At 40.0% G+C, this 23,648-nt stretch overlaps 1 non-coding gene across 1 annotated transcript; it reads right to left on the reverse strand.

The window, feature by feature from the left end:
* Nucleotides 1–16,389: 16,389 nt before the first annotated feature.
* On the reverse strand, nt 16,390–16,520 carry LOC132539664 (small nucleolar RNA SNORA70). The gene has a single exon (XR_009550995.1). It is a non-coding gene; the product is annotated as a small nucleolar RNA SNORA70 (small nucleolar RNA).
* Nucleotides 16,521–23,648: the final 7,128 nt, after the last annotated feature.

A 23,648-nucleotide genomic window follows, 5' to 3' on the forward strand; every position in this document is an offset into this window, starting at 1 on the left:
CTGTAGCTCTCTCAGTAGATGTTTGATGTATTTAGATGGCCTCTCATTCGGTGCATAGATGTTGATAATTGTGAAGTACTCTTGATTGACTGGTCCTCTGAGCACTAAGTAATGTCCATTTCTATCTTTTTAAATTTTATTTATTTTAAGATCTATTGTGTCAGATGTGCAAACAGCTGTTGCTACCCTTTTTGTGGTCCATTGGCTATTATGATAGTTTTCCATCCTTTCACTTTGAGTCTGTGTTTGTCTTATTGAGTTAGGTGAGATCCCTGCAGACAACATATGGTTGGGTTGTGTTTTCTGATCCATCTTCCTACTCTGTCCCTTTTAATAGGTGAATTCAGGCGATTGACATTTATTGATATCAAAGATTGAAGATATTTTAACACCATTCTTATAGAGTTTTAGAGTGTTCTGATATATGTCCTATTTATGATGGTCTGACTATTTATAGAAGACCTTTTAGAACTTCTTTCAGGGCAGGCTTGGTGATAGTTGATTCCTTCAACTGTTGCTTGTCTGAGAGGTTTTGATGCCTCCATCTAGTCTGAATGACAGTCTAGCCGGATATAGTATTCTTGGTTGAAGGCCTTTGTCATTGAGCACTCGATAGCTATCTTGCCATTCTCTTCTGCCTGTATTGCTTGTGTGGAGAAGTCTGCTGCTAATCTTATGGGTTTTCCTCTGTAGATGACTCTTTGTTTTTCTCTTGCAGCCTGAGGATCCTTTCTTTATCCTTATTCCTTTTCATTCTAAATATGATGTGTCTTGGTGTATTTAAGTCTGGGTTAATTCTATTTGGTACCATCTGCGCTTCTTGAACCTTTATGTCTTTGATGTTGTCTAGACTAGACAAGTCCTCAGCTATTATATCCTAAAGAATGTTTTCTTTCCCTCCCTCTCTTTCTTCGTCTTGTAAGCCAATAATGTGTATATTGTTTCTTTTGAAGTCATCCGATAGGTCTCCGTTGTTGTTTTCAGCATCTCTTAATGTCTTTTTGAGATCTCTTACTTCTTTTTCAGTTGTCTCTAATTCGTCCTCAATCTTGCTAATTCTGTCTTCAGCCTCATTCATTCTATTCTCTCTTCCCTCTACTGTTTTCTGGAGTTCATCTGTTTTGTTACCCTGTTCTGATACTGTTTTAGCTTGTTCAGCTAGTTGTATTTTTAGCGCAGCTATTTCAGCTTTTAGCTCTATAATAACCTTGACATAATTAGTGTTTTCTTAGAGAGTCTCATTTGTCATTCCTGTATTTCTGATTACAATTATTTCAAACTCTTTACTCATTCCTGTGATTATTTCCTTAGCTAGTGTTTGGATGTTGAACTTGTTATTTTGTGCTTCACCCTTTGGGGGGGCTTTTAGCTGGACTCTTGTCCTGGTTCATTTCTCCAATATTTCTTCTTGTTGGTTTAACCATTTTTCTATTATGTTATGAGTTCCCTCTCTCAGTACTTTTCAAATTACTGATCACTCTTGCCTGAATTGACTTGTTTCTAAGTAAGGTAATTAAAGGTTTCACAGTGATGGAAGTTAACAGTTGTGTCAATAGTATTTTAATCCCTGAGTTGGAGCTCAGTGGTTTAAAGCCTCTTTTTTTTTCTTTTTTCTTTATTTACTGAATATAGAGACTGCCAGAAATCAAGAGGAGGGGGAGACAGAGATGGAGAGAGATAGAGAGATAGCTTCAGTATTGTTTCACCACTTGAGACGCTATCTCCCCAGCCCCACCATTTTTTTCCTTTTTTTTCTTTATTGGGGGGGGGTCAATCTTTTACATTTGATAGTAAATACAATAGTTTGTCCATGCATAACATTTCTCAGTTTTCCATAGAACAATACAACCCCCATTTTTTTTCTTTTTCTTCTCTGTAGGCTATGGGAGCCTGAGGGCTTCTAAACTATAAGTAGGCTTCTTAGCTTAATCACTGACTCCTGACCAAGAGATAAAGCAGGGTGTGGTAGAGATAATCCAGTGGTTATGCAAAGAGACTTTCACAGCCCCTCAGCTATGCCACCGAGGTATAGGTCTTCTCCTGAGTTTCCTGGTTAGATCTATGTCCCCTGGTGTCCCTCTCTGCCACTCCTCCAGATTCTGAGGGCATTAGCAATGGAGACTCAGAGTAGCACTTGGTGAGTCTCCGGGGATTCCTCTCCTCCCTTCAGCTGCCCCTTGTTGAAGGAACAGACTGGAGGTGGTGTCTCAACTGATAAACTGCTGGACTGTTATCAGCCACTTAATCTCTCCCTAGGCTCCTCTCTGTCACCCGCCACATGTGTTTGTACTCACCAGTGATTTGGTAGGTTCCTGTAGTCGTTCTAGTCCTGTCTTGTTTTGGTCCAGGTGGTCTCCTTTGGTATTCCTAGTTGATCTGGGCGAGGCGGGGCGGGGTGGGGCAGGGCGAGGCGAGAAAGAGATCTGCTGCTGCTAGTAGCCCTGCCTCCGGAAGTCTCTCTCTCACATAAAAGTTTTTAAGAAGAGATTTTTAGACAAAGGTGGATGAAGATAAAGATAAATGTTTGAGAGAACGGATTTATAGTTATTTATCATTGAGAACTTAAGAGATGGGTACTGTGGGACATGTGTAAACCCCATTTTTCATTTTCAATTCATTCCTGACTGATGAATTGTTATTATTCTCTGGTTCTTCATTCTTAATAACTAGATTAGAGAAAAGTTCTAATAATTGTATGTGGACAGTGTCATACGTACAGTAATGACTCAATGACTGATGAGAAAACAAATGCATGACTAAATAAATCCCTTTTTAACTTCTCAAAAATGCAGTGGTGCTAACTTCAAGATAAGTAAACTACATGAGTATTATAAATCTCTTTAAAAAAACTCTTGAGAAACTTCTCTCACTCAACTAAGAATTAACACGTCGAACCTTTTTCATCTTTTCACTAGTATCTTAACATTTCTCTAATGAGAGTCTTCAAATTTATTGCAGATTAAATTCATGGTAAAGGAATTATAATTTAAAATATTGATACTCAGACCTTTTTTCCTCTTGGAACAGAAATATAATAGGAAGTAACATTTCTAACACTGAGAAGGCCAGATACTTCTTTTTATAAAATTAGTCTCAAACACCAGCTTTTACCAACTATAAGGAATATACCTATATAATTTGGTATTTCTAAAAGGTATTTGGAAATAAGAATACCACAGTAATCCATCATATTAAAATGTGTGTAAAGGCTGGGGAGGCAATATTATGGCTATGCAAAATACTTTTTCATGCCTGAGGCTTTGAGGTTCCAGGTACCACTAGTACCATTGTACCTTAGGGTCAGAAGACCAGGCTATCAGTGACTCCTCTGCCTAGGTTTTTCTAAAGTTCCTAGAAACAATGCTCCAGTTAAACAGAACAGAGACTTAGGCTTTTGAAACTTTGTTAGCAAATCTGACTTCTCATTTGTGTTACTCTAAACCTCCAGCAGTATGTAAATATTCAGGAATCCTTAATATCCCATCTTCTTGTCTAGCCACAGTCTATGTTTTCTTTCTTCTAATCTGGCTTCACCATGCTTCTCTCCTGACTTTTTTGCTCAGACCTGTGGTTTCAGTTTTAACTCCTTGCCTTAAGTAAAAGTGTCCTCTCCCACTAAGTCACTACTAGCCTTGCAACACTTTCAAGTTGCTTGTGACAAATGTTTATTGCCTAGTCATCAAAACATTTTTTCTTCTTTTCTTCATGGTCATACCTTCTTGTGTCCTGTGCAGTTAGATATGACTGTGACCAAATGCAGGTTGATGCTTGTGAAGAAGTGTTGAGTGCTGCTTCAAGCTCTAGGCCATTCAAACTTCCTATGTATAGGCTTATTGTAGATCACTCCAGAGAAGTCCTGAGAACTGCTTCATGGGACAGTAGTAGAGTCATGGATGGAAAGAACAAACTTATTCAACCAAATAATTGCTTGAATAAGTTTGTTAGAAGAGCTGATGATGGTGGCTATAAGAATAGGGTTCTCATGGTCACATAGAATGTTATCTACAGTCTTTTCCTGTGTTGTCTGTGAAGCTGGACAAACTTCCTCTCACATGTCATTGATCTAGGGCTTTTATCACAGGCCCATGTGTGAACCAGTATATATGACTAGTTGATTGGTTTGGGTTTAAGTTTCTGAATCAATCTCTGGTGAGAAGTATGGAAATGTTTGACCAGTCAGAACAAACTATGCTTGAATTCAAATGTCTTAAAGGCAAGGTTGCAAATAAAAGACCTGGCCTTAATTCTGCCTTCTTGGATGGGTTTCTTTACCTGTAAAACAATAACTTCTGTCTATCTGATGAACTCTAAGTACCTTCTAGCTCTCAGCATCTGTGGACTCCCTTCTGTGGACTCTTATCTTCTTCCTCCTAGTACCTTCCTCCCCAGTACTGAGACATTTATGTTGCTGTTTTCTCTAACACTTCCCATTTCTCAAGTCATGGCTGCAGACAGTTTTAGTCTGTTCTAGACAAAACAAATCTCCTCTGATATATTATAACATTAATAATGAATTTTCTCACAACTGGGCAATACTTTTCTTAAAAATATCAAGTTTTGCACTGTATTATGAAAATTTAATTTTTTCATTGAAAATGCATTGAGCACTTACTGTGATCTAAGCAGTATTCCAAGTTTTTGGGCGACAGAGCAGTAATACAAAGAAAATGACTGTCTTCATAAGCTTTCTTTTTCTTTTAGTGTGGTACTGAAGATCGAACTTGGGGTTTCAGGCATGTACTCTATTACTGACCCATTACACTGACCCACTTATTTTATTATTATTGTTTTTAGATTTTATTTACTTATTTATTGGATAGAAACAAAAATCAAGAGGGAGGAAGAGAGAAATAGAGACATTTCCAACACTGCTTCACTACACGTAAAGCTTCCCCCTACAGGTGGGGACTGGGGGCTTGAACCCAGGTCCTTGTGCATGGTAACATGTGTACTCAACCAAGTATGCCACCACTAGGCCCCTAATTTTATTTTTTTTAAAGAGAGAGTGGAATAGAGAAAATAAAGCACTGCTCCACCACCAGTGAATTTCTACTTGCTTTGTCTTTGTTGCTGTTCTGTGGTGCTTGGATAAACCTGGAACATCACATATGCAAAGCAGGTGCTCTGCTGCTGCATTACTGGTCCCAAACTTAATTTCTTTAAAAAATTATTTAATTTATTTATATATATATATATATATATATATATTTATTTTTTGATAGAAACAGAGAAAACTTGAGAGGGGAAGAGAAGAGGAGGGGGGAGGAGAAACCTGCAGCACTGCTTCACTCCTTGTGAAGCTTCCCACCTTGCAGTGGGACTCCAGGGGCTTGAACCCAGGTCCTTGTGCACTGTAACATGTGTGTGCTACAGAGTGTGCCGCCACCTCCCTACTCTTCATGCTTAGTTTCAAGTAAAATATAAACCACTACACAGATGAATATATAAATAAACAAACCAGCAAGTTTTTAGTGTGGTATCAAGACTGAAGAGAGATGTGAAGAAAAAATAACACTGGATGAGGGGTGGACAGAGAATGCAACAATGTTAGGTGTTCTGGGGTACCTTTCCAAAGTAGAACAGGAACCAAGACTTGTATGCTATAGGAGTATCTGGGGTTGAGTGTTACAATTAGAAGTAGAAGTAAATGCCAAGGTCTACAGACAGGAATGTACTTAGAATGTACTCTGATGAGAAGAAATGAAGGTGGAAGAGGAGGAACGGTGTGAATCAAGGAGTAGTAGAGATTTTGTGTCTTGCTCCAGGAATGTTGCATTGTTGTTGCAGTTTTGTCAAATGCTTACAAAGCTCATACTTTACTCCACAACTGTATGCTAAATGCATTGACATCAATGACCAATCTAGCTGTTCTGTAAACCTTTGCAACTCTATCAGTCTTTGGAATCAGATACTAAGATCTATCCCTACCATTTTATTTCTTTCATTTTTACATAGTTTTAAAAGTTATTTGTTTATTTTATTTTTGAGAGAGATGCAGAGAGAGAAAGACACAGAAAAAAACACCAGAGCACTGCTCAGCTCTGGCTTATAATGGCATGGAGGATTGAACTTGGGACTTTGGAACCTCAGGCATGAGAGCCTTTTTGCAAAACCATTAGGCTATCTACCCCGGCCCTATCCCTACCATTTTATAACCTGGTTACCTTAGGCAGCTTATTAAGTTTCTCTGTGTCTCAGCTTTCTTGTTTGAAAAATAAGGGGCAAAACATCTACCTCAGGGTTTTGAGAGGACTGAAGAAGTGTTTGCTAAGCAACTCACACAATGCCAGGATGTAGTAGGCATGTAGTAGTTTTAGCTCCCTTCTATTTCCCCTTTAAAGTTCTCTTCTTATGGTCATCTTAACTAATTAAATATTTTTAAATCTTATTTACTTATTTTGGATAGAGATAGAGAGAAATTGAGAGAGAATGAGGAAATTGAAAGAGAGACATAGACACCGGTAGCACTGCTTCACCACTTATGAAGCTTCATCCCTGTCGGGGAGGAGGATGCTTAGACCTAGGCACTTATGCATTGTAGCATATGTGCTACCTGAGACACCACTGTTTAGCCCCATCCTAGCTCATTTTTGTAGTCCTTTTTACCCAGTTAGTGCCCTATGAATTGAAGTTACTAGTGCCTCAGCCCATTTGTCGTATATTTATTTGTCATAATTTTGTAGCTAGGCTCTTTCTAGCGATGTAGAGGTAAATAAGATAAATGAAATTCCTTTTTGAAATTTCCACAACATTGAAGAAATATACAAAAATTAAGACTTACAGACAAGTGAAAAATAAATGAAAACAGATTGTCCATGAGTAGAAGCTGGGTAGTGGGAACATGGCACTTCGATTTGATAAAGCAGCTGCCATTGGTGATCTTGCTAAGGGTCATTCAGTGGGTCGATAAGGACAAAAGCCTAGTTGCTTAGAAGATTGTATAAAAGAGTGGACAAAGGAGTGAAAACCAGACTCTTTCTTTTGAAGGTAACAGTGAAATGGTGCAATAGCTGGAGAGGCATACAGAGTAAAGGAACTTATTTAAGTGGGCCATCATAAGGTGTATTAACATGCTGTAAGGAAAAATACTGTGATGCAGCAAGGAGGAAATTGATGTGGGGAGTTAGACCTTGAGTAGGGACAGAAAGTTGGAGGGAGAGCACAGGAGAGGGTCTGGCTTTGCAGAGGAGCAGGAAGCTACCAATATATTCCTTTGTGCCATGTGAAAAGACAAAATATGTGAGTCCAGGCACATATTCTGGGCTTGATGGTGGAAAGGTAGTGGAAAGCTAACTGTATGTGTTTTCTGAGCGAAGTATGAAATGAGGTCAAAAGGTGAGAGTGAGGAAAGATAACTCTTTTGAGATCTGAGGAGAGAGAAGGGAGCGTCAGAGACTTCTTGAAGAGAGTGGACTTCATTTACTAGGAATATATGATGTCTATTTAAGAACTGTCATAAGTTGAAAGTAAAAAAGCAAGAAGTGGAATTGACTGATTCACTCAATCCAGTTTTGACTGTTGAGTCAAGGCATAATGTAGCTAGACACTTGGATTTAATTAGGGTTGGATTTTTTTCCAGGTGAATTCAGTGGAGAGAGAGAGAGAGAGAGAAAGAGAGAGAGAGAGAGAGAGAGAGATTTGATGGGGAAGGGATAGTGGATGTAGTTGGGAAGAGGAAACTGGCTCATTGTGGTGTGTGCATATGTACATGCACACCTTTGTGTGTGTGTGTGTGTGTGTGTGTGTGTATTTATTAGGAACAAAGGGTCTTGTGGATTTGGTGTGTAGCTGGAGTGAGGGAATTCAAGTAATTCTACCAGGAGGTGAGGAGGTGGTGACAGAAGAAGAAAGAGTGTTTGAGGGAGTGAATTTGGAGACGATGTGGTTTATGATGAAGACAGAGTCAAAGCTGAGCACATAGGGGCAGATGACTGTTGTAAAGTGAAGAAAGTGAGTGCTGGGGTGAGAGGTCAAGAATTCAGAGGCAAGAATTCTATTCCTTTCTTCAACCATCAGGCCTCAAGCATGGGGGACTCTATATCCAACTGATTTTGTGTTGGGACTAGACAAGGAACAGACAGAAACAGGAAGCAGAAGTGGGGTTTAGTAAAGTTTGTGGCCTGGTGTGGGGGGAGCAAGCAAGAGCAGAACAGTTTCCAGATGAGATCAGATCCCCTGGGTTTGCCTAGAATGCTGCCATTTGTGGGAATTTAATACACTCTAATGGAGCACTCAGAGGTCCATGAGAAGACATATTTGATTCAGTTCAATTTGATCACCATTACTGAACACCTACAGTGTTTCAAATAGCAAGTTACTTGCTGAGAGTACCGAGGAAACTTTATAATATTGCTGCAGAGAAGGCTAATAAACCATGCATAAAAGTATCAGGCAGCTTCTGCCATGTGCCAGATAATAAGTAAGTAAATTTGTTTGCTTTTATGGGTGAAGTGCATTCCTTGGGATGGTGCTTTAAAATTGTAGTGTCTTGGGATTATGTGGGAAGGTTTGCTTTAATACAAGATGAAGCTGAGACTGAGGAGATCACAAATCAGAAGCTTGCAAACTGAGAGAGGTAGATTGTTTGTATGGTAATTTACCTCCTTCTCCCATTCAGAAAACTGCATCATATTATCTAGAGGAAAAAGGTTGTTAGTTTCTTAATCCAGTCTTTTCCCTTCTGTATAATAAATACTACTCATTTATAAATTTACATCATCTGTTGCATTTTTCAAAAATCTCAAAATCCTGAAACTAGTCAGAGTTTTCCAGAGAAACAGATGCCCCCCCCCCCAATACACATAGAGCACACTCAGAAAGAGAGAAAAAAGTCATCTTTCTCTGTTTTATTTTAGGGATTTGGCTCATGTAGTTCTGGGGCTTGGTAAGCTCAGAGCTATAAAACAGATGGATAAACTGGGGATTCTGCTAAAAGCTGATGTTGGAATCCAGAATCCACATTCCACAGTGATAGGCTGCAAACTCAGGCTAGGCATCTATGGTGTGGTCTTGAGAAATTTTTCTGCTTTGGAGACCCTCAGTCTTTCTCTTAAAACCTTCACTTAATTGGCTGAGACCCACCTCCTGTATCATGAAGGATAATCTGATTCACTTAAAGTATACTGATGTAAAAAATATTACTATCATTTAAGAAATACCTTACTATCAATATCTACACTGGCATTTGATCAAACAATTAGACAGCAAAACCAGCCAAGTTGACACACAAAATACCCACCAAACCTCCCTAGAACATAATCAGCATTAAGAGGATAAATTCATCTATTTCCTTTGAGGTGCAGTTTAGTTTTCCTTCCTTTCTCCTTCCCTCCCTTCCTTTTTTTGTTCTCTCTATCTCTCTTCCCCAGAGTTATTGCTGGAGCTTGGTGTTGCACAATAAATCCACTGCTACCAGTAGCCACTTCCCCCTTTATTTCCTCTTTCTTTTCATTTGTTAGAGCACAGAGAAATTGAGAGGGGAAGGAGAGACAGAGAAGGGGAGAAAAAAGAGACACCTGCAGCAATGCTTCATCACTTGTGAGCCTTCCCCGTGCATGTAGGATCCTTGCACATGGTAGCTTGTGTCTCAGCCAGATGTACCACTGCCTGGACCCTGGAGTGAGGTGGCTGCATGTTTTATCTGAACTGAACTTTATACTCCATGTTGGCAGTAGAGCTTTGCAGCTTCATGGATTCTACTGCACCTTCCCTTCCCTTCCCTTCCCTTCCCTTCCCTTCCCTTCCCTTCCCTTCCCTTCCCTTCCCTTCCCTTCCCTTCCCTTCCCTTCCCTTCCCTTTTCTTTTCTTCTCCTCCTCCTTTCAGATAAAGGGTGAGAAACAGAGAGGGAGGGATCAGGAAGGGAGTGAGGGGAGATAGAGGGAGGAGAGGCACCCAGCACTGCTCCAACACAAGTTCATTGTAATCCCATGTAGTAGCTAGGTACTTGAACCCAGGTCCTTGTGCATGGTAAAGTGTGAGTTTTTGTTTATTTGTTTGTTTGTTTTGCCTCCAGTGTTACACTGGGGCTCAGTGAGGCTGTTCTTCCCATTTTGTTGCCCTTATTGTTATTGTTGTTGGTTAGGACAAAGAGAAATCAAGAGAGAAGGGGAAGACAGAGAGAGGGGCAGAGAAAGATAGACATCTACAGACCTGCTTCACCACTTTCCTGGTGGGAAACAGGGAAACAGGGAGCTTGGACCAGGATCCTTACACTGGTCCTTGCACTTTGTGCCATGTGTGCTTAACCTGCTGCTACGCTATTGCCTGGCCCCTGTGAAGTATGAGTTCTACTAGGTGAGCTATCTCCCCACTCCAAGTAGACTATGTCTTTAGTCAATTTTTCTATACTCACTGGAACTGTAGCATAATACTGTGTGTTATCAGTTATATGCTGAGCACTTCATATACTTTAACTCACCTTTCAGAATAACCCTGCTATGCTGCTAGATTATTGGCTTTGTCATTTCATTGGGACTGAAGCAGAGGTTCAGACAGAACTGGAAGTGGAGATGTGGGGTTGGAGCCCAGCCTGGCTTGTTGCCCTGTGAAGAGTATCCTGGCACTTCCCAAAATTCTCTCCACCTGGGCTATCAGCTTCTCCCCCAGAGCCAGCCCCTGCCTTACTGTCTTATTTTTATCAGCACCATGGAGAAACCCTGATGTCCCTGCAGTGTAGGTTCGAGGTTCAGAAGGCTTCCCCCACTGCCTGCCCCCCATTTTTTTTTTATTTTCCCTGCAGCACTCATTCCTTTGTCAAATATACCTCGCACCATCCCACCAACATGGAGCCCAGGATGATCTCCTAGGCTGAGCTCCCTTCCCTCCACAGCATCTCTCCTTTCTCATCAGAGCTTTAATAGTGCCCTGGAGTTTCATCAGTGGGAGTCTCATGGCTCATCTTGGAGAAGCAAAGTAAATTCACTGTTCTGGGCACTCCCTAAGTGGCTTGTGCTTGGAACCTCCCTAATGACTTGGATCTGATAATGCAATTTCCTGAGCTCTGAGGAATTCTGAAGTCTCCAGTAATTAAAGCAAATGTAAAGTATGCTTTAGATACTTAAATGCAAAATGAAGTTTTGTATTATTGTTTTCTTGGGTCACCAGCCTGTATCTATTCTCTCAAGCATTCCTGCTGGCCCATCTTCAAGGTGGTAAGAAAGAGAAGCCTGACAGACTGAGGTAAGGAGGGATGCCAAATTAATGTGCTATGAATATGCCCAGCAGTGCTATGAGGAGCCTAGAATTGTTAGCATACATTCTCTAACATAGGCAGGATGGTTTTATAATGCCAGAGGAATCAGACAGCAGTGTCTGTCCTTGGCATTTGCTAATACTAGGAGGATGCATAATTACTCACCATTCTGATATACAGACTCCTAATTATTTAGATATTTTCAGGGGTCATACCTAACTCAAAGGGTCAATGAAGTAACTCCTGTGTGTTCAATATTGGCTGGTATGGCTGGTGCCCATGGTTTCTGGAGCACTTGAGTGTGGTGAATGTGGGCCCTTCTAGAGTTAGGAGCTTATTAGAGTGGTTTGTACCTCAGTTTGCATGAACCCTAATGGTACAGTTGCTGAGACCAGCCAGGAGCACAGAAACCTACTCTGAATTATTAAAATAGAGAAAGTTCACATAAGTGATGAAAGAAGTGAGAGACTAACATGCGTATGGAAGTAACAGAAGTTACCACAGAAGAGACTATTGTCATGGTGTCTGTAGGGACAGAGGGAGAGGGTGTTTCCTCAAAGCCTGGGGATCCCTTGAAGAATCTGGAGCCATGATGGACCAGGTGGGCAGGAACTGGAGTCATTGAAGAGACACAGTTGCTGTCTGAAATGCCACCCAAAGAATGGTTGAAACACCCTGGTTTCTCTCTCTCTCTCTCTTCTATATTTCACCTTCCACTAGTGCAGAAGCTGATTCAACCTGAGTTAGGTAGCTTTTATGATGAACCTTTACCCCTCACCATAGAGATAAGAGCACAAGAAATACAAGAAAAGGATCTGGCAGAAGAAATCAGATTAAACACCCACCCCCATTCCCACCTGCAAGGGGGAAACTTAATATGTGAAGCAGTGCGGCAGGTATCTCTTTTTCCTTCTCTCTCTCCCCTTTCTCATTTTTTTCTGTCTTTATATAAAAGAGAGAAACAAAGGAAAGAGAAAGAGAGAGAGAAAGAAGGAGAATTCTTTTTTTAAAAAGGATTGGTAGGTTTGTCATGTAGGCACTGAACCCCAGTAATAATCCTGTGACAAAAATAGAAGGAGGAGAAGGAGGAAAGGAAAAGAAAGGAAAGGAAAGGAAAGGAAAGGAAAGGAAAGGAAAGGAAAGGAAAGGAAAGGAAAGGAAAGGAAAGGAAAGGAAAGGAAAGGAAAGGGGAAAAAAAAGAACTGGATAATGGGCTGAGGAGATAGCATTATGGTTATGCAAAAGACTTTCATGCCTTAGGTTCTGAGATTCCAGGTTCCTTTCCCAGCACCACAACAAGCCAGAGCTGAGCAGTGCTCTGAGCATTCACTCCCTCTGTATCTTTCTATTTTTCTCTAATTAAAATAAATAAATTATATATATATATATATATATATATATAGAGAGAGAGAGAGAGAGAGAGAGAGAGAGAGACAGAAAGACAGAGAAAGAGAGACAGAGGAAGAATGAAAGAAAGACAGAAATAGATTTGAGGACAACAAGGGCATTACCATCTGGGGGCCCTGGAGTCTCTAGATACTCATTCTTAGACCAAACACAGTGATTTGACTTGGGGATCTTCACTGGGTGTTGATGGTATATTTCCAGCCTAACTCTTCCTCTCTTATCCTCCCAAATCTTCCCTGTATCTCAACTTCCCAAATATCTCTGAGGTTTTCTGCTCATACTGGGCCACTCTCCTGTCTGCAGCTGGAAGAGGAGAGGCAGCAGGCCCTGTACCCTCAGGCCATCACCCCACTGCCATTTTGCCTACTGTCTAAATATCTGTGCAGAGGCTGTTCCTGCATTGGCCAATCCCAGAGGGCAGTATAGGTGGCACTACTTTGCCTGTGCATGTACTCCACCATGGACTAGGTGGATATTCCTCTCAGGCAGCATGGAGCCCTGGGTGTTCTGGTCTTGAGGCTAGTCACAGAGTTTGATCGCTGGAGTGGCCCCACTTCCTAAATCATCTACATTCAGTCTTAAAGCTCTGGTTTCAAGCTAGAGGATTTTTATGGTAGCTCATTAGTTGGGTTTTTTTGTTTGTTTTGTTTTTTCTTCAGATTCCTTTTTCCATCATATGCAGTATCAAACTATATGTTTCTAAAGTCCCATATTAGATAATGTTAACAAGACACCCACAGCTGTCCACAGGTTGTATCCCCCTAAATTTGGGAAAATACAGGAAGAAGTAATCACACAAGTAATAGTTAACTCTCAATTATTGTGTATTTTATTAATGGAATAGAATTCAATCATAAAATATTTATGCTGAGGGGACAGCTCACTTAGTAGAGTGCATATGTTAGCATGCTTGAGGACCCAGTTTCAAGCCTCTGATCCCCATCTTCAGGGGGAAGCTGCACAAGCAGTGAAACAGGCTACAGGTGTCTATTCTCTCTCTCTCTCTCTTTCTCTCTCTCTCTCTCTCTCTGTCTCCCATCCTATAGCAAAAGAGTAGGGAGAGAAGAAAAGATGTCTAGAGGAAATGTACTAAAATGCTGTCTTTTGAAGAGTATTGCTATGATTGACTTGCATTCAAAGAAACTAAATCCCCCAGCAAAAAAAAAATTCTTTGTACTCAAGGATTGGTATTGTTTATCTTTGTGTAGCCTTCCTTTTCTTTGCTCAGAGAGAAGCAGGCACTCAACATGCAGAAAACACATAGAGGTGATATGAGTTGGCTATTATTTCCGTAATTACCTATCTATATTTATATGTATTTGCCCATTTTTCTTTTTTAGTGTATTATTTATTTATTTTATTTTAATTCATTTTTTTTGTCTCCATGATTATTGCTGGGGCTTGGTACCTGCCCTACAAATCCACTTCTGGCAGCCATTTTTTCCATTTGTTGTTATTGTTCTTAGATAGGATAGAAAGAAATTGAGAGAGGAGGCAAAGATAGAGAGGAGGAGAGAAAGCTAGACACCTGCAGACCCGCTCCACCACTTGTAAAGCAACCCCCCTGCAGGTGGGGAGCTGGGGGCTTGAAATGGGATCCTTGTGCTGGTCCCTGCACTTTGCACTATGTGCACTTAACCTGGTACACCACTGCCTGCCCCCCCTATTTTAATTTTGTTAATGATTTAATATTGGTTTACAAAATTTCAAGATAACAGGGATACAACTCCACACTGTTCCTACCACCAGAGTTCTGTATCCCCCTCCCCTCCATTGTAAGCTATAGCAGTTATTCTAAGTTTGCAGATATGGGATAACTATTATTATTGCAACTGTATGCCTACATTTGTATATATTTGCCCATCTTTTTTCTATGTTCCCATCTTTTCTTCCTTTCCAAGTTACAGATAAACCTATTTCTACATCAGAATGTCCTTCCCTTTTTCCTCTTCTCTCTCCAGGTCCTGGTGGAGTTCAGATCCCTCTGGTTATCTTCTTCCTATTATTTCCCCCCACTGGGAGTATGACTGAAATTATTTTTGGAATACAGATGGTGGGAGTTCTGATTTTTGTAATTGCTTCTCTTATGGATATGGATGTTATTTGCCCATTTTTTATGGTTCTGCTTTCTCTTCCTTCCTAAGTCACATTACTTCTTTTTTTAAATTTTTTATTATCTTTATTTATTTATTGGATAGAGACAGCCAGAAATTGAGAGGGAGGGGGGAAATAGTGAGGGGGAGTGACAGAGAGACACCTGCAGCCCTGCTTCCCCACTTGCAAAGCTTTCCCCCTGCAGGTGGGGACTGGGGGCTTGAACCTGGGTCCTTGTGCATTGTAACGTGTGCTCAATGAGGTACGCCACCACCCATCCACACCTACTGCTTCTAAGTGTCTTCCACCACCACCTTCTCCCCCCTTCTCTACCTGGGTCCTGTTGGAGTTGGAGTTCAGAGCCCTCTGGTAGATGAGGAAGATTCCTCTAACATTTACCCCTTTGGGAATATGGATCAAAATTCTTTATGGAGTACAGAAGATGGAAGATCTGGCTTCTATGATTGCTTCTTTGCTGGACATAGGCATTGGTAAGTTGATCCATACCCTTTCTTTCCCTAGTGGTGTAGGGCTTTAGAGAGGTGAGGTTCTGGGACACATAGGTGAGGTCATCTGCCCAGGGAGTTAAGGATGAAATCATAGTAGCATCACAACTTGGTGACTATGGCTTAGTGAGTTTTTGGAGAAATCCTAGTTGTATTGTGTTGAATTTTTCAGCTGATATTTTTTTTCTTTCTAGTTTATCAGGAGCAGGCTCTCATTCAATTGTCTGTAAGGAAAACTTCCTTCCTGTTGGAATTTTTAGCTTGGAACTAAATAACCAAGTTATTGGCAACTCATAACCAAGTTACTCAACATATTTGAAAATCACTCTGGGGCCAGGGAAACAACATAATAGTTATGCAAAGGACTTTAATACACGAGAATCCCAGGTTCAGTTCCCTGGAACCACCATAAACTACAGCTGAACAGTGCTCTGGGAAAAGCAAGCAAGCAAGCAAGAAAGAAATTGGAGAAGGAGGAGTGGTCACTCTGAGTGGCCAGAGGAATAGCTTACCAGATAGGGCACTTGCCTTACCATGCAGTATGGCCCACCCAGGTGTCAGTCCTGGGAGCACATGAGACTGGCAGCAGCTCTGGTGCTGTGGTCTCTCTCTCCTCTCTTTCTCTTCACTCCCAGTGGCCATTCTCTCCTTTTTTCCCCTCTTTTTCTTATTTGATAGGACAAAGAGAATTTGAAAGAGGAGGGAGGTGGTAGAAGAGATGTTGGTATGCTTCTAATTCTGCTTCTAAAACCCCTTCTGTTTCATTGGTTTAATGCTTAACACTGTATTCTATTTACATAATCACTGTTAACTAAGCACCGCCCTGCCTGCGGGGCATTGGTTTAATCCCCACTGGTTCACGATGTCTTTTTGCTCTGCCCCTTCTCCTAGTACACCCTGATTTCCACCAGTCTTTTTTCGCTCCACCCTCTCTATGTCACATCCTGTTTCCACCCTACTTGGCGAGTATATATAAGGACAGGATTGTGATTAGAGATAGCTTAGCTTAGATTGCACTCCACATGAATAAAGACTGAACTGCGTACCACTCAGCCATGAGTCTCTGGTCCTCTCTCTCTCCCATCCGTGAAGCTAGCCCAGCAAAGAGAGACACCTGAAGCAATGCTTCACAACTCTAGAAGCTTGCCCACTGCATGTGGGGACTAGAGGCTTGTGTATGGTAATGAATGTGCTCTTTACTGGGTGTGCCATTGCCTTGTACAAGAAACAGGGTGCTGCACTACCAAGAAGGCTGCTGTTTGCTGCCATTGCACACCAGTCCCCATGGGGATGAGAGTGTTGTTGGCTTACTTGGCTGCAAGAACATGTCTTTGATATTGCCATTCAGTCCCATACTTGGTACTTATTTGGCCTGTTGGTTTTATTACAGAATGGGTGTTAATACCCATAATTTTTTGCTTTCTTAATTCCAAGAATTTTCAACTTTTCTTCCATTTTTTCTTTTTATTAAAGCCTAAGATAGAAATATGACTCATGCCAACTTTTTCCTTGGTGTTTAATCTTGTGTTATGAAAATAAACTACTGTCTTGGATGTCCTAGTAACTCAACAGTGATTCTGCTCTTTTTAAAAATTCCAGATTGATGTTCACAGGAACATACCCAATAGATACAATCTTGGGTTTCCAGAAATCTCAGGAAATAGTCAGTATAGTCAGCAAGAAATTGATACTAAGTCTCCTTTATTCACTTTGCCATCCAGGATCAAAATGAGGTCTCCTTAGAATTAGGCCTGATATTCTAGAAATGGACCTACCCTATTACCCTGCAATTCCTCTCCTGGGGATATATCCTAAGGAACCCAACATATCCATCCAAAAAGATCTGTGTACACATATGTTCTTAGCAGCACGATTTGTAATAGCCAAAACCTGGAAGCAACCCAGATGTCCAACAACAGATGAGTGGCTGAGCAAGTTGTGATATATATACACAATGGAATACTACTCAGCTGTAAAAACTGGTGACTTCACCGTTTTCAGCTGATCTTGGATGGACCTTGAAAAATTCATGTTATGTGAAATAAGTCAGAAACAGAAGGATGAATATGGGATGATCTCACTCTCAGGCAGAAGTTGAAAAACAAGATCAGAAAAGAAAACACAATTAGAACCTGAAATTGGCATATCGCACCAAAGTAAAGGACTCTGGGGTGGGTGGGTGGGGAGAATACAGGTCCATGAAGGATGATAAATGACATAGTGGAGGTTGTATTGTTAAATGGGAATCTGGGGAATGTTATGCATGCACAAACTATTGTATTTACTGTTGAATGTAAAACATTAATTCCCCAATAAAGAAATTTTTAAAAATCATACTAAAAAAGACGTCAAATTGTAATAGAGTTATCAATTGTGGTAAAAAAAAAAAAGAATTAGGCCTGATATTAACCTTTTGATAACTTCTGCAGACCCTTGAAAGATTCCGTCTTCTCCATGAATATCTATCTATCTACCTATCTACTTATATATATGTATATATATAAACAAACATATATATAATATGCTGACATTTTTTGTTTCTTTCTCAAGACCAACTGGAAAATATATTAATTAATTTTATACTCTCAAGATTATCTTTTTTTATGTCAATGACCTGTTTCCTATCTACACAACTTCATTATCTTAGCAATTGTGATTAAAATGAAATTTCATCTCTTTTAAGTCATCAGCCCAAGTTAAATAAAGAGAACTTCTCTTGGCTGGTTAAGTCACTACCTCTAAAGTGCTTTTAAATTCCAAACTATTCTATAGCAAAGGACAGTACTGAAGAGATTTCTTTTCTCTTGAATATTGAGAGATCTAGAGGTGTGTATGGGGGGGGGAGAGCATTTTCACTCACTATCTTTCTAACACTCTTGAAGAAAGTCTCATTCTACTCTAGGAAACCTTATATACAAGAGTTTGCTCCAGGGATCCAAGAGTTTGTATACTTTATTTTTTTCACTTCTTTTTTTTATTAAAAGAATTATTTTGTCACTAGAAGTGGCAAATAAGTGGCGTTATCCATTGTGCCACAGAGCCACCTAAAAAGAATTATTTTGGTCTTAGGTGTCCAAGAGTGAACTCTAGGTCTTGTGGTGTGCTCAACTGTGGGGCTATATTCCCAACCCAATATTTTTTTTACTTTTTTATGAGAGAGAGAAATAGAGTGATAGAAAGAGAGCACAAATCATCCACCATCTATGAAACTTTATTTATTATTATTTTTAAAGTTTTATTTTTTTGCATTTATTACTCTCTCATTTTCAAATATTTTACCTATTTACTTATTGGACAGAAGCAGAGAAAAATTGAGAGAGAAGGGGGAAAATAAGAGTGAGAGAGAGAGAGAGAAAGAGAGATACCTGTAACACTACTTCACTGCTGATGAAACTTTGTCCCCTACTGGTGGGGACTGAAGGCTTGAATCTTGGTCCTTATGCACTGTAACATGAACTCTAATGAGTGTGCCACCACCTAATTCCCTTTATTGCTCTCTTATGTGGTGCTGGGGTGAAATTCCACTTACAAGGCAGGCACTCTACTGCTGAGCTAACTCTTTGGCTCCTCCCCCTTTTTAATAAACTTAATTTAAAAATTTAAAAAAACAAAGAAGACTGTTTTGCAGAATCTATAATAGACCTTTGTTTACTTTAACCAGTTGGATATTAATCAATTTATTGGACAGTCAGAAATTGAGAGGAGTGGAGAGATAGGGAGAGAGACAGAGAGACGCTTGCAGCCCTGCTCTACCACTTGTGAAACTTCATATTTGAGAGACCATGCATTGAGAGTCCAATGCTTTATCCACTGTACCACATACTGGGTTGCTTATTTATTTATTTTCCCTTTTATTGCCCTTGTTTTTTATTGTTGTTGTGGTTATTGTTGTTATTGATGTCATCGTTGTTGGATAGGACAGAGAGAAATGGAGAGAGGAGGGGAAGACAGAGAGGGGGAGAGAAAGATAGACACCTGCAGACCTGCTTCACTGCCTGTGAAGTAACTCCTCTGCAGGTGGGGAGCCGGGGGCTTGAACTGATTCTTTATTTTTAAGGAAGTTTCTGTTAATGTTTTTTCCTTTCTTCTCTTCTTTCTCTTTTTTTCTCTCTTGCTCTGGGACTTTGTACTTGCACTATTCCACTACTCCCAACAGATTATCCCTCCCCCCTTTCCATCACAGATGAAAGCCAAGAGGGAGAGATTCAGGGAGGAAGGGAGACAGATAGAGGAGGAGGGACGCCACAGTATTACCCCACCATTTGTGAAATCTCCCCCTGTGCATTATGCTCCTATATAATGGCAGAGGCTTGAATCCAGGTTCTCATGCATGGCAAAAGTGTGAGCTTTACCAGGTGAGCTATCTCTTTCCCCCATTTTTGCTAATTTCTACCCAACACAATTAAACTGCTTACAGTTTAGTGCTCCTTTTTGGTCCTAAAATAGGTGTGTGTTTTTTTTCTTACTTTTTCTTTTTTGCAGATAAACAAATAGTTCCAGCTGGAGCGTGGGAAGGTCACAACTAATAGAAATGTAACTTGAAAGGGATACTGGGATCCTGAAGACAAAACCACTTGGAAACTTGGGCGTGAGAAATCACTGTCTTGGACACCATGAACTAGTGGACACCCACTTGGGTCCTTCTCCAGACCTTCCTGTCTCAAGAGGGCTGAGAGTCTGTGGGGCTAAGGACTGAGTGGTTTCTTCTCTGTATGTATACAAGCATAAGATTTATCTAGCTCTCTGTCCCAGCGTGGCTTTCCCAAGAATGAAGATTTGGCCAGGAGTGTGGAGCAAGGGCCAGAGTGGCTACAAGCTTTGCCAGTTTTCCCAAGATAGCTGTATTCCAGTCAGGAACTCAAGGAATCTGAGATATTATTACAAATATATAGCACAGACTTCCATTGGTTTGGAAATAGGTATTTTATATTTAGGAAAGTGAAGATAGTGATGAGCACTAGAAAGCTAAATAAAGTGGGGTAACATGGTAGGGTATGCATGTGGGAGTTTTTTATAGATAGAGAAAGGGAAAGAGACCACAGAACTGAAGCTTCTTCCAACATAGTGGGGGCCAGGCTTGAACTTGGGTTGCACAAATGCCCAAAGGCATGCTATCCAAGTGAGCTATTTTGCCAGCTCCATGTGGGAGATTTTATAGGAAGGGAGACCAGGAAAGTCATCACTGAGGAGGTGGCACTTAAACAGAGACCTGAATAAAGTGAGGGGTCAGTGGTTGGGACATTGTAGCACAAGTTCCTGGAAGTGCAACAGAGAAGAACTTGAGGCAAAAATCAAGTTGTATAGATATGTAGACAGGGTTGTTCTGGTCAGGACTTTGTAGATCATGTTAAGGATTTTTTTTTAATTTTTAGAGACTATTAGAAATTCATTGCAGCTTTGAGCTGGGGAATGACATGATCTAGTTTAGTCTTTAAAATTTTAGTTGTAGAGCACCAAGAGTGGAAATAGTAAGACAATTTGTCAGGCTATTGTTACAAAACTCCTTTTTTAAAAAAGATTTTTCCAATTTATTAAGATATTTAAATTGTGGCAAAATATACATCACGTGAAACTTTACCACTTTGTCATTTTAATAGTACAGTCCAGTGGCATTAAGTTCAGTTAAATTGTTGTACAAACATGATCACTATCTAAAAACTTCTTCACCTTATAGGGCTAAAATGGTTAGGGGTGAGAGTATTTTGCAGAAAACTGAGAAATTTCACACATGTATCAACAACTTATTTACTTTAAACCATTAATCCTCCAATAATAATTTTAAAAAATAGTAACTACCCCATCAGCTGGGCCCTAGTCAGGGAGTCCTGAGATTCCCAAACAGACATGATGGATCTAGACCTTGAATAAATCCCTCTCTCCATTGTTACTGTCATCAGTAACAACAAAACAGATCCCTTTGCGGACCCCCATAGGACATTGCCCTCAACTTGGATCAACAACAGTAGAGAATGTTCCATCCTCTGAAGGGAGGCTGGACAACATACTCTGTGCTACACCTGAGGAAGATGGGTCCTGATATTGGGGCAGCTTGGGATGTTCCTACTGATGACCACAGAATGTGAGATTGGATCTACAGGGATGCAGAGGTCACATAGGCTCCTAAGCTGAATATGGGCCCTAGATCAGATCAAATGATGGGGTTTACAGTCAACAATATTTATACACCTTTCCCATATTTGGGAGCTACTCTCTTCCCAGATCCAGCTTTCTGGTCCTTTTTTCAGCCATGAAATCATCTCCCCAGACAATAACTAAGATCCACCTGCATATCAGGGAAAAACAAAAAACAACTAGTATAGCCACAGGCCCTTGGGAATATAACTAAAAATATGTCTACTAGCTATCTACAGAATGGGGACACCCCCCCCCCCAACTCTTCATCTGCACTACTCCAGCCTTTAGGTTCATGATTAGTCAACAACTTGTTTGGCTTTATATGTTAACTCTCTTTTCAGTCACCAGGTTCTAGATGCTACCATGATGCCGACCAGACTTCCCTGGACAGACAACCCCACCAATGTGTCCTGGAGCTCGATTCCCCAGAACCCTGCCCCGCTAGGGAAAGAGAGATGCAGGCTGGGAGTATGGATCGATCTGTCAATGCCCATGCTCAGCGGGAAAGCAATTACAGAAGCCAGACCTTCCATCTTCTACATCCCACAGTGACCTTGGGTCCATACTCCCAGAGGGTATAAGAATAGGAAAGCTATTAAGGGAGGGGATGGGATATGGAGTTCTGGTGGTGGGAATTGTGTGGAGTTGTACTCCTCTTCTATGGTTTTGTCAGTGTTTCCTTTTTATAAATTAATAATAATAAAAAACGGTAACAATAGCTTTTCATTTCCCTCTTCCTCCAGCTCCTGGCAATTACCCTTTCATTTTCTGTCTCTATGAATTTGACCACTTTATGAATATATTCAAGTAATATTTGTCTTTTTGTAATTGAGTTATTTTTACTTAGCTTGATGTGTTCAAAGGTCAACTTTATAGTTGTATATATCAGAATTTCCTTCCCTTTAAAAACTGTATATGGAGGCTAGGAGGTGGCGTACCTGGTGAAGTGTACACATTACAGTGTGTAAGATTCTTGTTCAAACCCCTAGTTCCCACCTCTAAGGGGGAAGCTGCAAGAATGGTGAAGCTATGCTACAGGTTTCTCTATTTCTCTCTCTCCTTTTCTCTATTTCCTCCTTCCCTCTCAATTTCTCTCTGTCTCTATCATTAATAAATAATTTATTTTTTAAAATACTATATATGTATAAAATTTTTTGTTTATCTATTCTACTAGAGAATACTTGGTTTGCTTCCATCTTTTGGTTATTATGAGTTAATATTAGTATGAAAACAGTTGTAAAAATATTTTTTCATGATACTGCTACTCTCTAGGGTATTTACTAAGACTTGGAATTTCTAGGTCATATAATAATTCTGTGTTTAGCTTTTAAGAAACTCTCATTTTTTTCCCCATAGTGGCTGTACCATTTTACTTGCTCATAAACAGTGCACAAGCATTCAGTTTCTCCACATCCTTGACAACACTTGTCCTTTTTTAAAATTTGTTTATGTTTCTGCAATAGCTATTCTAATGGGTAAAGTAGTATTTCATTGTGATTTGATTTGAATTGCCATTATAATTTGTAATGTTGGATGCTTGTGCTTATTGGCTATTTGAATATCTTCTTTGGAGAAATACCTACTCAAGGTCTATGCCCATTTTTAAATTGTGTTTCTTGTTGAGTTTTATGATTTTAATGTCTGTTCTGGATATTAATTCTCATCTGACATTTGATTTGTAAATATTTTACCCATGGTGTAGATTATCTTTATGTTAATGTCTTTGGTGAGGAAAGTTTTTCGGTTATGCTAAATCAAGTTTGTCTGTTTTTTTCCTTTTGAAATTTGTTTTTGTGTCCTATTGAAGAAGTCATTGCCAAACCTATGAAGATTTCTCTCTACATCTTCTTCTAAAAATGCCATAGTTTTAGCTTTTGTGTTTAGGTATAGATCCATTGTTAGTTAATTTTTTAATATGGCGAGAGCAGGTGAGAGCTCAGTTTCATTCTGTTGCATGTATATATCCAGTTTCCCCACTACTATATGTTGAAAATACTGTCATTTTCCATAAATTAAATATGCACCTTCTTTTGTGATGTGTGTAAGAGTTTGTGTCTGGGATCTCTGTTTTATTTACCTAGATTATGTAGTTGTCATTATAGCAAGACTTTTTTTTTATTACTGCAAAGTTTTTTTTAATTTTTAAAATTATTTATTTTGCCACCGAGGTTATCACTGGGGCTCGGTGCCAGCACTGTGAATGCTCTATTCTCAGTGGCCATTTACTCCTTTTATCTTTCTATTTCATTAGACAGGACAGAGAGATTTTGAGAGGAGAGGGAGAGAGAGAAGGGGTGGGGGGGAGACCTTGAGG

This window comes from Erinaceus europaeus, chromosome 7 (assembly GCF_950295315.1).
Source record: "Erinaceus europaeus chromosome 7, mEriEur2.1, whole genome shotgun sequence".
Taxonomy (NCBI): Eukaryota; Metazoa; Chordata; class Mammalia; order Eulipotyphla; family Erinaceidae; genus Erinaceus; species Erinaceus europaeus.